General features: G+C 48.4%; 1 protein-coding gene across 3 annotated transcripts in view; it reads left to right on the top strand.

Annotated features, from left to right (window-relative positions):
* LOC144101086 (TOM1-like protein 2) overlaps positions 1-10,650 on the top strand; it is a 57,290-nt gene continuing 46,640 nt past the window's right edge. For all 3 annotated transcript variants that reach the window (XM_077634099.1, XM_077634098.1, XM_077634097.1), the window contains exon 1: positions 1-127. The gene's annotated coding sequence lies outside the window, so the exon portion shown is untranslated. The remainder of the gene's footprint in view (positions 128-10,650) is intronic.

Raw genomic sequence — 10,650 nt, 5'->3', positions numbered from 1 at the left:
TCATCTGTAGCCGTTTGAGCAAGTTGGGTGCCATTTTGCGGTAGCTAGTCAACGGTGAACTGCATCAATGGGCCGCAAGTGCTTCGCTGGAAACTGCAACAGTGGCTACGCAAGCTGCAAAGAAAAGGTACTCTTCTTTAACGTTCCACCCGAAGAGAAGCAGTTAAAAGAGTGGTTAGAAGCCATCCCTCGCCAAGACCGTGCGCTGAGTCAGAATGATGCTGTTTGTAGCAAGCATTTAACGAAAGAAATGACGGTTGAAAAATGATACTTCGCTGGCGTGAAATCTTGCTCGACGTCCCAAAGAAAAACGTGCTGGCATAGTCGACATACCTTGCAAATGCTGCAGCGATCTAAGGAATAAAGTAACGAGCGGACAAGGCAACGAACGAGTGGGCGGACGAACTAACGCACGAACCAACGAGCCAACGTCAAAGAACAAACAAAACGAGCGATGATTGGTTGTCAACGCGCCTTCGCTTACTCATGCAGAACGTTCAAATAACGCCCCAAAAGTTTAATTCATTCTACGGCTTTAATTAAGCGTGCACGAAGCCACTGCTTCAGAAAACTGTGCGCATGGGTAATAATGAACCTGTACAAAAATAATACGGCAAAATAATTTTCTTCACATCATCGGCCAGAGTTTCCGAGAAAATGGCCTTCAAAAAGCGCGTATTCCCCATAGAAAAGCATTGCCGCCCAATACGGCACAGGCCCCCCAGCGAACTGCCGTCTCGTGGGGATGGGACGAACTAGGGGACTTTACACTCTAAACACAAGTACACCTATAATGGGGTAAAACGGTGTAAACTGACCTCTAGCGCACACCCTTTTAAAAAAGGGTGTGCGCTAGAGGACAGCTTTACTCCCTTTTTTACTTCCTTTGTTTAGAGTGTATCTGAGACCGGCGCAGGCCGCTTTGTCCCCGCCTATGTATATCTTGCGCCGTCCACTAAATAAATGGAATACTTGCTCTTGTCAACGGAGTCATAACCACCGCGAAGCATAGTGTCTCGAAGTAATTATAGTCGGACACAACTCAAGAACGCAGCGGCTTTTCCCCGTCAAAGGACCCGCTTCCAGCCAATGGCGCCGGCCGATTCCCATTGCCCTGCTATTGTGACAAAGCAGGGAGTGGTAGATAAAAGGGGGTAGTCCCTTCCTCCCTATGGTCGGGGATAGACCCCTTTCTGCGTTGTGGCGCTGCTGCCTACATTGTCACACTAGCAGGGCCATGAGAATCGGCCGACGCCATTGGCTGGAAGCGTGTCCTTTGCCGGGGAAAAGCCGCTGCGTCCTTGAGTTGTATCCGACTACAGCAATAGCAGGAGGCTTTTAGACGCGAAACCGAATGCCTTGAGGTTAGTAAATAGAGGAGACCTTACACTGCGGTTGGAATCTTTAAAGCTGCAGTCAGAACTTCCAATGTCCTCAAGAGGAAATCTGTTTCCGTTGCCAACCGTAAGTGTCCCGTATTTCTAGTGATGGAAGTCTATCCCAGGAGTTGGGCAGAGTATTCTGCCCCAGAAAGCACTAGAGGACTGCTTAATTTCTTTTTACTCCGCTATATGCTAATTCGTGCTTAGAGCGTAGGCCACACGCAGCTTCAGACCGTTAAAGTCCTCATTCCATGCATCTTCTTCCCTCTATGCTGTTTCGGAGCATCTGCGATCTTTGCACGCGTTCCAATGCCCGGTGACGTGTCTGCTGCGTAAAACTTGCACCCGAAGGCAATCCTCCGTCTCGAGCCATCCCAGACAGACGACGTAATCGCACGAGGGCGGTTCGAGCATCAATGTCGGTGCCAGGTCGTTGCGGCTGCGTCACGCAAGAGCCATTCCCAAGGCCATTTCCGGTTCGTCTGCCCATAGCGCAGTCGTCCATTGTTTCGAAGAAGAGAACCGTTGGTGGTCTTTCGAGCGATGGTGCAAGGCCCCGAATGGTACTCGCGCAATGTTCTCGTCGACCGCTGCAAAGATGTGAACGATCCTTTTTAATGAACACTCATACGCTCAGCAACACCGAACATGAGTCTTTTATCGGTATTTAATTCTTGTACCGTTGCCCAGCAACAGCGACGCCGTGTTAATTTAAGTTAAAAATAAATCAAATAAATATCCACGACTGGGAATGGCGGAGCGAACACATCAGCTTCGCTGGCCGCTGCGTGAGAGCATCACCGCAGCCGAACACGCCTCTTGTAGTTGCCTCAAATACGATGGCAAAAACTGCAAAACACACTCGCGCTGTGCATTGCACATTGTCCTTTTCATCAGCTTCCATCTGAGGCGCGAACAGATCAGGTCAGTTTAACTTCGATCAGAGCTTAACCTGAGTCTAATATCCTCGCCAGACGTGTCGACGACACAGCAAACCGAAACCATGAGCAAACCATGCTAAGCAAGGTAGGGTTTAACTACGTTAAAACCCTACCCATTTTTTTCGTCACTGGACGTGGCGGTATATCGATAAGATTGGCTTATTTCTCGTTCTATTTTCCACTTTAGATAAGAAAAAATCAGTTTCCTTAAAGACGTGTATTTCGAACTTTTGCTGCAGTTAACTTGTTTTAGCCAGCCATACTTTTATTGGTGCGAACAGTTCCCATCTTGTTCTTAGCGACGGAATACAAGACATATGAGGAACCAGGCCAGGGCTGCGCTAGATATTAACTGCGGTACCCCAACAAAAACTCGTTCCCCCTTTTATCACTGAGCCTTTTCTATGTGTGAACCAGAGATTAATTTAGGCACACTAGTTTCTATATAGACATTGACGCCGCTCTCTTTCCCATTTTTTTCGGACTTCGACGTCACCTCTTCCCTTCATAATTGTGCCGTGGTCTCCCTCATAACACTCTCCTCTCAGGCTCCCACCTCCCCCCCGTCCCTCAGATGTTCTTACACGAACCCCAAAATCGATTCGAACTCTCTGGTGTCGGTTCCTGGTAGCCAGCAAGGGCTGCGGCTTCTTTGTTCCACTTGCGCAGACACTCTTAAAACTTGTTATACAGAGGCCACATACGCACACCTCTGTCACTGCCTCTCATCTTGGCATAGATGCTTCTGGTGCTTCAAAGGCGGTCCCGAGAATTGTGAATGTATCAAGTGTGCAGTAACGCCCTCGAAATCGCCGCGTATCCGGGTCGGAAAATACGACAGAATATCTTGTAGTTTTGTCGCAAAGACAAGCTTTTCGGTTGTTTCGGGGTCTAGTACTTTAGTTTTTTTTTCAGCAGTCGGTAGTTCTGTAGCACTTACTGTATCTACACAAAATTCTGTTGTTACTACAAAAAAAATTATTTCTTACAAGTTCTTGGTGAAATACATCCATGCGTCCCATATATGCATCGTCCGTCCGATGCGTTGATGAAATGAGACGGCTTATAGCGTTTGTGCATAAGCGCAGAAGAGGCGCTTATAAGCTTGGGGTAGTATCAAACACCGCTCGTTTCTTGGCGGGTAACGGAGGTAAACAGTTTGATCGCCGAAGTCTGCTCTTTGTTACTCTGACCGCTGTTGCTCCTTCACGGCGGGAGAGGAGTTTGTAAGCGACGGCCCCAAAGACGAGGGACAATTGCAAAGGCGGGCTAACGGATGATAAGTGCACTGACAGACATCAGCATCAACTCAAGAGTCCTAAGTCCGGGCCCTCGCCTCCGCGGCGTCAGAACAGAGCGCCTTGGAGCCCAACCAGTGGCCTCTTGGGACACACGCGAACGGTACTTGTTTTCTTTGCTCACGTCTCGACTGATCTCCTGGGTAGCGTCTCTGTCTCTCCTTCGTCAAGTGGCGGAGTGTTTCAGCCAGCCTTCGCTTTGTTTTATTACGCGTGCTGCACTTTTCCCGAGCGAGGAGGTGCATCCACCGTGCTCCCAAGACGGCGCCCCCTGGTGCCACGCGGTGACTCACCGCCAGTGGCTCCCTCTCTCCGCCGAGCGTGCATTCCTCCGTGGGAAGCTGGCCGAGGAACGCGAGCCCCGAAGCCGCTGCTCGCGACACCCGAGACGATATCCACCAGCACGCGAGGTCGTCGCCCGCTCTGCGCTGCCGCCGCTGAGGGCGCTGGGTGTCGCGGCTCGAGAAAGTGCCCCTACGCTACGCGAGCATGTGTTTCTTGTTTTCTTTGCTGCGGCACGCGACGGAGCTTTCCACGCCGACAGCAGCGCCAGAACACGCACCCTGTCCAGCGTGTGCAGGGACAAAGATTTCAAGAAGCAGAACACTGGAATGTGTCGGACACACTGGAAGGCCTCTCCAGGTGGATGGCGCAAAAAAACTGCCTGGGCCAGTTGAGAGTAACTTAACTGAGAGCAATGCCAAAGCATTGAAATTATACTTCCAATTCTATTACCAGTCAAAAACTACAACAGAGCCGGTCACAAAATAGGATAAAAATATTTGTCGTCCTGTCGTTACGACAGACTTTCCTGTACTATTCCGAAGTTGTCTGTTGTTCAACAGAACTGTTTCTGTCGTAACGCCAGGAGACTGCACAATACTACAGAAAATCGTGTTGTTAACATAAGAATTTCTGTAGTCAGGTCCCAAAATACTACAGCAGAATGTGTTATAACAACAGATAATTTTATTTTGTGTTTGTAAAAAGGGTTCCAATTCCATTCTAATTATATTCCAATGCTATTTCAATTATGTCCTTTGCAGTTGGTGCAGTTGTAAGTACTATAGTCGGATACAACTCAAGAAAGAAGCGGCTTTTTCCCTTCAAAGGAAGCGTGACAATGCAGGGAGCCGCGCGATAATGCAGAGAGCGGACTATCCCCGACTATGAAGTCGGGACTATCCCCGACTGTCCCTTTCATTTATTTGCCACTCCTTGCATTGTCACGTTAGCAGGGGCGTGAGAATCGGCCGACGCCATTGGATGGAAGGGGGTCCTTTGACGCGAAAAATCCGCTTAGTTCTTGAGTCGCATCCGCCTATAGTACTGGCTGTTATTGGCCAACATTTCGTATTTTCCCGCCTTTTGCTGATGCCACACCGTTTCGACCAATCGCGAGTTTTTCAACGCCGCGAATTCTTGGGTGGCGCCGGGTTTTCGTGTCGATGAGCCATCTAATGCTTTCGCATTAATAATAAGAGCCGGAGCCCACTCCCGTTCCTGCACGACGTTTGGCCCTATACGACTATAGATACCAAGTAGTCCCAACATACGCGATATGGAAAGTTTACGAATAAGAAAGCAAACACTCCTGGCGAGCATAACAAGCACACACTTGGAAGAGGAGGAGGAAGTGATGCATTCTCACACTTGCCGCACACGAACACACAAACACGCTCGAGATTTCCACAGGAAGCACGCATGCCCCGTGTCCCAGAGAAATCTTGAAAGCAACGCTGGGGCCACGTAACGGCTGAGTCTATGAACACTGGCCAGGCAGGAGCCATTCAGGGCCCATCTATCTTACCCCAGATGTCATGCTGTGTTGTCACTCAAAGGTGCCAAGCAGGCAGACAGCTGGCACCGGAAGGAGCAGACGAAGGCTTCCAAAGCAAATATTTATTCGGCGATCGAACCTGCGCTGTTTAAAAGAATCGCTTAAGGGCTAAACACGGCACCTACGTGGAAGGAGGCCAACGTGATTATCATTAAAAGCGAAGAAGACTGGTGCAAAAAAAGAAAGAAAAAGCGTGCCACAGCGTTCAAGTGATCATATGCCAGGAAAGCACGTTACCCGTACATCAGGGTGACCGACCGACCATGTTATCTCTGCCATTTACATAGCGCGGATGCGTCGTTTCCTTATCGGCAAATAGCAAGAACTAGCTACTGGGGGAGAGTGTGTGGGGCGGAGCCTCTACCCTCTGAAAGCACCCTTCCGTGGGCACATTTCTGTGCACCCACCGGTAAAGATATATCTCCAACATACAAGCATCTACCATTGATGCTTCCCATTGCCAGTGTACTTCAACTGAATGACTTTACCGTTCGGAAGGATAACATGGGAATAATTGTAGGGAGAAAGAAAAACAGCTTAAATGATAGGCAATTCCATATTGGTTTCCCAACAGGTGGGGACGAGAATAAGGGCAGAAAAAAAGACAGGGGATGAGAATTTAAAAATCAGCTAGGACCAATGCATTCTCCTTTCGTCCGGAACAACGTAGAATGCCCAGGTCTTGATTCCAGGACTCCGTTGTCTTTGGCGACGTCCTTGACCGTGCTCATCAGCTGAAGTCTGCAGGAAAGTAAGACTTCATGTTCGACTTCACTACCGCCTTTGGATTGCCGTGGTTTTCGACTAAGTTTGCCTGCATTGAGAGAATGGGAACAAAAGGTATATCAGGAATAATATGTAAAACATGCATATCAGTTGTAGAAACATTTTCAGTTCTAACGACTTATTCAGAGTTGGAAAGAAATGTGAAACAGTTGAACCTCGCTATAACGAAGTTGAAAGGACACAGCGATTTCTTCGTTATGTCCGTAGCTTCGTTACAGCCCGTGTTGACCGAGCTTCTAAGAGGAATCGTCATTTTTTCGTTATATCCAATATTTCGTTATAAACCGCTTCGTTATATCGAGGTGCGACTGTACTGACAAGTCTTTTCATCCTGCCTGAACGCACACACTGTTTTTCCTCGCCGGTAGCTCATTGATAGTTTTGCCGCGAAAAAGACCAGCCTCGTCGTATGGAAGCAGAAACGCTGATCTTATAGGAGGCGCGGCGCATGCAGCTTTCGAATGCTACGGAGCGCTCCAGTGTTGCCTGCCAGAGGGGCCTAATTTCACCAAGTAGGGTCCTCGATCGGAGCACAAACGACTCCCTCATTGGCCACAATCATCGTCATCGTCACCAGCCCAGCCATCTTCACTGCAGGGCACAGGCCCCTCATTCAACACGTGCCATTTCGCTGAGGTGAATACTGCCTCAGCGTGGGCTCTGTCCACAGCAAGAACATATATACACGCGTTAGCCACCACACCTTAGCATGAACGCCCGTGCAGTCATAGCGTGCTAAATTATTTTAGCTTACTTCACGTGTGCAAACGCCGATGTGCCAAAAAAAAAAAAGTGCGTCGGGTCCCGAAATGTCCACTGTGAACCAACGAGACCGGAACTGTTTTCTTGAATGGGGGAGCAGGACTATAATGTGTTTTGTTTATTTATTTCATGTTTCATGTAAATATTTATTAGATGTTATTTTCGTTTACATTTTTATTGCTTTGCACAGCTCGAACGTTTGTTTGTTAGTGCATATTTAAAGTGAAATGAACAGCTTTGCAAACATATGTACACACAAGAAGTGATCGACTGCATTATAAATGTTGCGCATAGTCTGTTTCAATTCTGGTGATCATGCTCATGAACCGGGGTCAGTCAATCAATGACTTCTGTTGGGACATGATTGGTTTGAGTTAATCAAATGAAATTCTTTACGACTGGCTACGAAGCCAACTAGTTCAGGCCCACTGTGCTTTGCATTAATAACGTCCTAGAATTGACGCGTTTGTCAGGAGTCTGATTCGAGTCCAAGCAGTTGCAGATCTGGTGGGCGCTGCCCCCTCTAAAGAAATGCTGAGGGGGGGGGGGGGGGGGGGGGGAATCGCCCTCCTTTTCTCCCCTACTTCGGAGTCCCTCCCTGCTCTTATTACTGCTTTACCCTGGTTTAGACAATGGTTTATTTCTCTCCCATATTTTTAGTACCTCTTTTTCGTCCTCTCTACTACGGCGCCTCTTTCTCTCATATCTTTTAGGAGGACCCGGGTTCAAACCGGCGTTTCGATGGAGGCGAAACGCAAAAGGAGTACGTGTGCTGTGCGATGTCAGTGCACGTTAGAAATCCCCAGGCGGTCGAAATTATTCCGGAGACCACTACGGCGCCCCTTTCTCTCGTTCACTCCCACCTGCCTCCCTTCCCTTACGGCATGGTTGAGGTGTCCACCTTGAAGTGAGGCGGTTACTGCGCCTCCCCCACCTCCCCTTTCCTTAAAAAATCACCATGTGCGGTCCGCACACCCTGCAATCCTTCACACTCGCCTCTGGTCTCAGGACGAAGCGGAAGAGGCTCGCACTGCTCTGACCTGTTACGACAGTGTTGCTTCAAACGGGCGCTTGAGCAAAAAGAGAATTATACCCTAAAAAACAGATTTGTCGTTCATTCCAAAATTGTTCCTGTTTCGAGCTTTTGGAAAATATCCGAATTTGCGTAGGTTTTGGCATTCTCCGTCAACTTTGTAAAATCGAGTTTCAGCTATATCACGCTCATTCTACTTTCCCTCAAGCTTTTCCGAATTTGTCCAGTCATTCAAAATGGCGTCCAGAACTTGTCTGGTTCCTTGTCGAAGTACAGCTGCTATTCGAATAGAAATATATTTTCTCCCGCCTTTTGGCTACTACGTTTGATCGATGTCTGTCAAACTATCCTTCCGGTTACTGCACATATCAGACCAGGCATAGCTAATGTTTCTGCAATTTTTAAAGGCCTCTCCCAACAGGTCTCAAGCTTAAAATGATTGGTTAGATCATGATACGTGAATACGTATTCTCGCACGCTGTTTTCCGATGTTACACTTGGCGCCTTGCAATGATATTCCACGCGCGAACGATGGTGGCGCCATCTCTTCGTCCACCAAAGAAGCTGCGTCGGTATCGCACGGCGGCAAGGCAATTCGGTGTTCTCGCGGGTTGCACGCGAATCGTCAACAGCGGCAGCATCACAGTATGGGGCGGAACGAATACTCCTCTGGTCACCTATAATACCACTGAGAACGCTATTCAGGTGTATCGGTCGGGCTGTGGTCACCTCCATAACACTGAGAACGTTTCTCGGGTGTGTCGGGCTGTGGTCACCTCCATAACACTGAGCACGTTATTCAGGTGTATCTGGTATTAGACACCTCCATAACAATGAGAACGTTATTCAGGTGCATTAAAACGTTGAGATACGGCTAGTTGGTATATGTTCATTGTAAAACAGCCAAAAAGACGAGGGACCAGAGAAAGACAGGATTCGGATGTATCGGGCTGTGGTCTCCTCCACGACACTCAGAGTATTACTCAGATGTGTAGGCTGTGTTCACTGTTGAGAGCTGCGAGGTGTACCTCGCAAAAAAGTCTTTAGACATTCTACAGGCACTTTGCAGTGTACTGATATGTTTCTAAAGCACAGGTTCTACCAGTTATCAGCAGCCTTCGAACAGGAAGTTTTTCTTCAGTCTTAAGTGTATCTGCTGACTTTATTTTAAAACATTCGTTGAATAAAACTACAGCATGCACTATTCGACCTTCGTGCCAGTTATTCGAGAAGTATTCAAAAACCTGAGAGCACTTTCGATTGGTTTCCAATAATTTCAAACGTGTACTAGTATTTGATTCGCTTGGCGAATCGAATAGAAGAAGCGTATTCGTTTCGCTATTCGAAATCTTTGAGTGTTCGCCCACCCTTAAACATTATCACACACTGTCGTGCTGACCTACCCATAGAAGTTAAATATGCAAAAATCTCCGCTTTGCTTAATTAATGGTTTCCAAATGACTTTCATCACTTCTTCGTGATTGCACCTCGGTCGTTCTTCGCCGGCGCGCTCGTTAGACTGGCCTGAGACGCGTATCTTTGTCAGAGTACGGCCCCGCCATTATATGCAATCCTTGCACGAGTGGAGGGTGCGTTCCCGGGTGCTTCCTCGGAAAAGAAGATCAGATGATGCTGAGAGGGAATTTCGCGTGCCACAGTGGAAGCCCCTGCTGCTTCCGGGTCGCTAATGATGCTCAGGAGCATGGAGGAAATAGAGAATTTAGTAGAAGTGGTAACGACACATTTTTTTAGGCCGGCTACCCGCTGCTCCACAGCGGCAGACGACGCCGCTGCGCCCAGCGTTACCATTGGATGCGCCGTCGGACAAATACTCCCAGGAGTCCTTGCGAAAGCACGTGACTTCCGGCACATTTTTGGCGCGCAGTTCGAATAGCGAGGGCCTTTCCCATGTTTTCCTTCCTCCATGCTCAGGAGGGACGAAAATGCATCGGTGGCGAAAATATGGTTGCCCCTCTGGCATGACCTAAAGGCGTTCTGGATCCTTACCGTTTGTAAGACTTCCGGAAGCCGCACCTGTAAAACAAACTATATATCAGAACGGACACTAACGTAAAATAGAGAAATGTTCTGCATACGTTTATAAGGAAGGAAGTGTCCATGCAAGCCCATGTATTGTATCGAAGATACCTCGCTTTAAAAATGGTCCATATACGCCACCGAATTTGAAAATACATGAAAGGTGATGTGAGGCTGCAACAGTATCGACATGGCTACTAGAGAGAGCACGCGTAGCGGGGGACGTCGTGTGTGTCGGCGAGATTCGAACCCGCGGCAACGCGAACAGATCTATAATTCGCTGGTCAGTGCATTACAGTACTACGCCATCGCCGCATCCGAACGTCCCGCTTGTTTATGCCAGTCTCTCGCGCCTATCATGTGCTAGCCGTACAGGTTAGCTCAGTTGGTAGAGTGAGTGCTCAGGTGTAGCGGTGGTCCCGGATTCGAAACCTGGACCAGAACGAATTTTGCCTTAGCTGCAAAGTTTCCGTGGAAGCTGGTTAGCTTTCCTTGATAGCCGCATGGGTGCGCTTGAGTGGATGTCAATTAGTACTTGCTCCCTTTTTACAAATCCACTCCACCTTGGGGG

Source organism: Amblyomma americanum, chromosome 8 (genome assembly GCF_052857255.1).
Source record: "Amblyomma americanum isolate KBUSLIRL-KWMA chromosome 8, ASM5285725v1, whole genome shotgun sequence".
NCBI lineage: Eukaryota > Metazoa > Arthropoda > Arachnida > Ixodida > Ixodidae > Amblyomma > Amblyomma americanum.
Note: the sequence above shows the minus strand (reverse complement) of the source record. Positions and strands in the feature narration are given on the sequence as shown.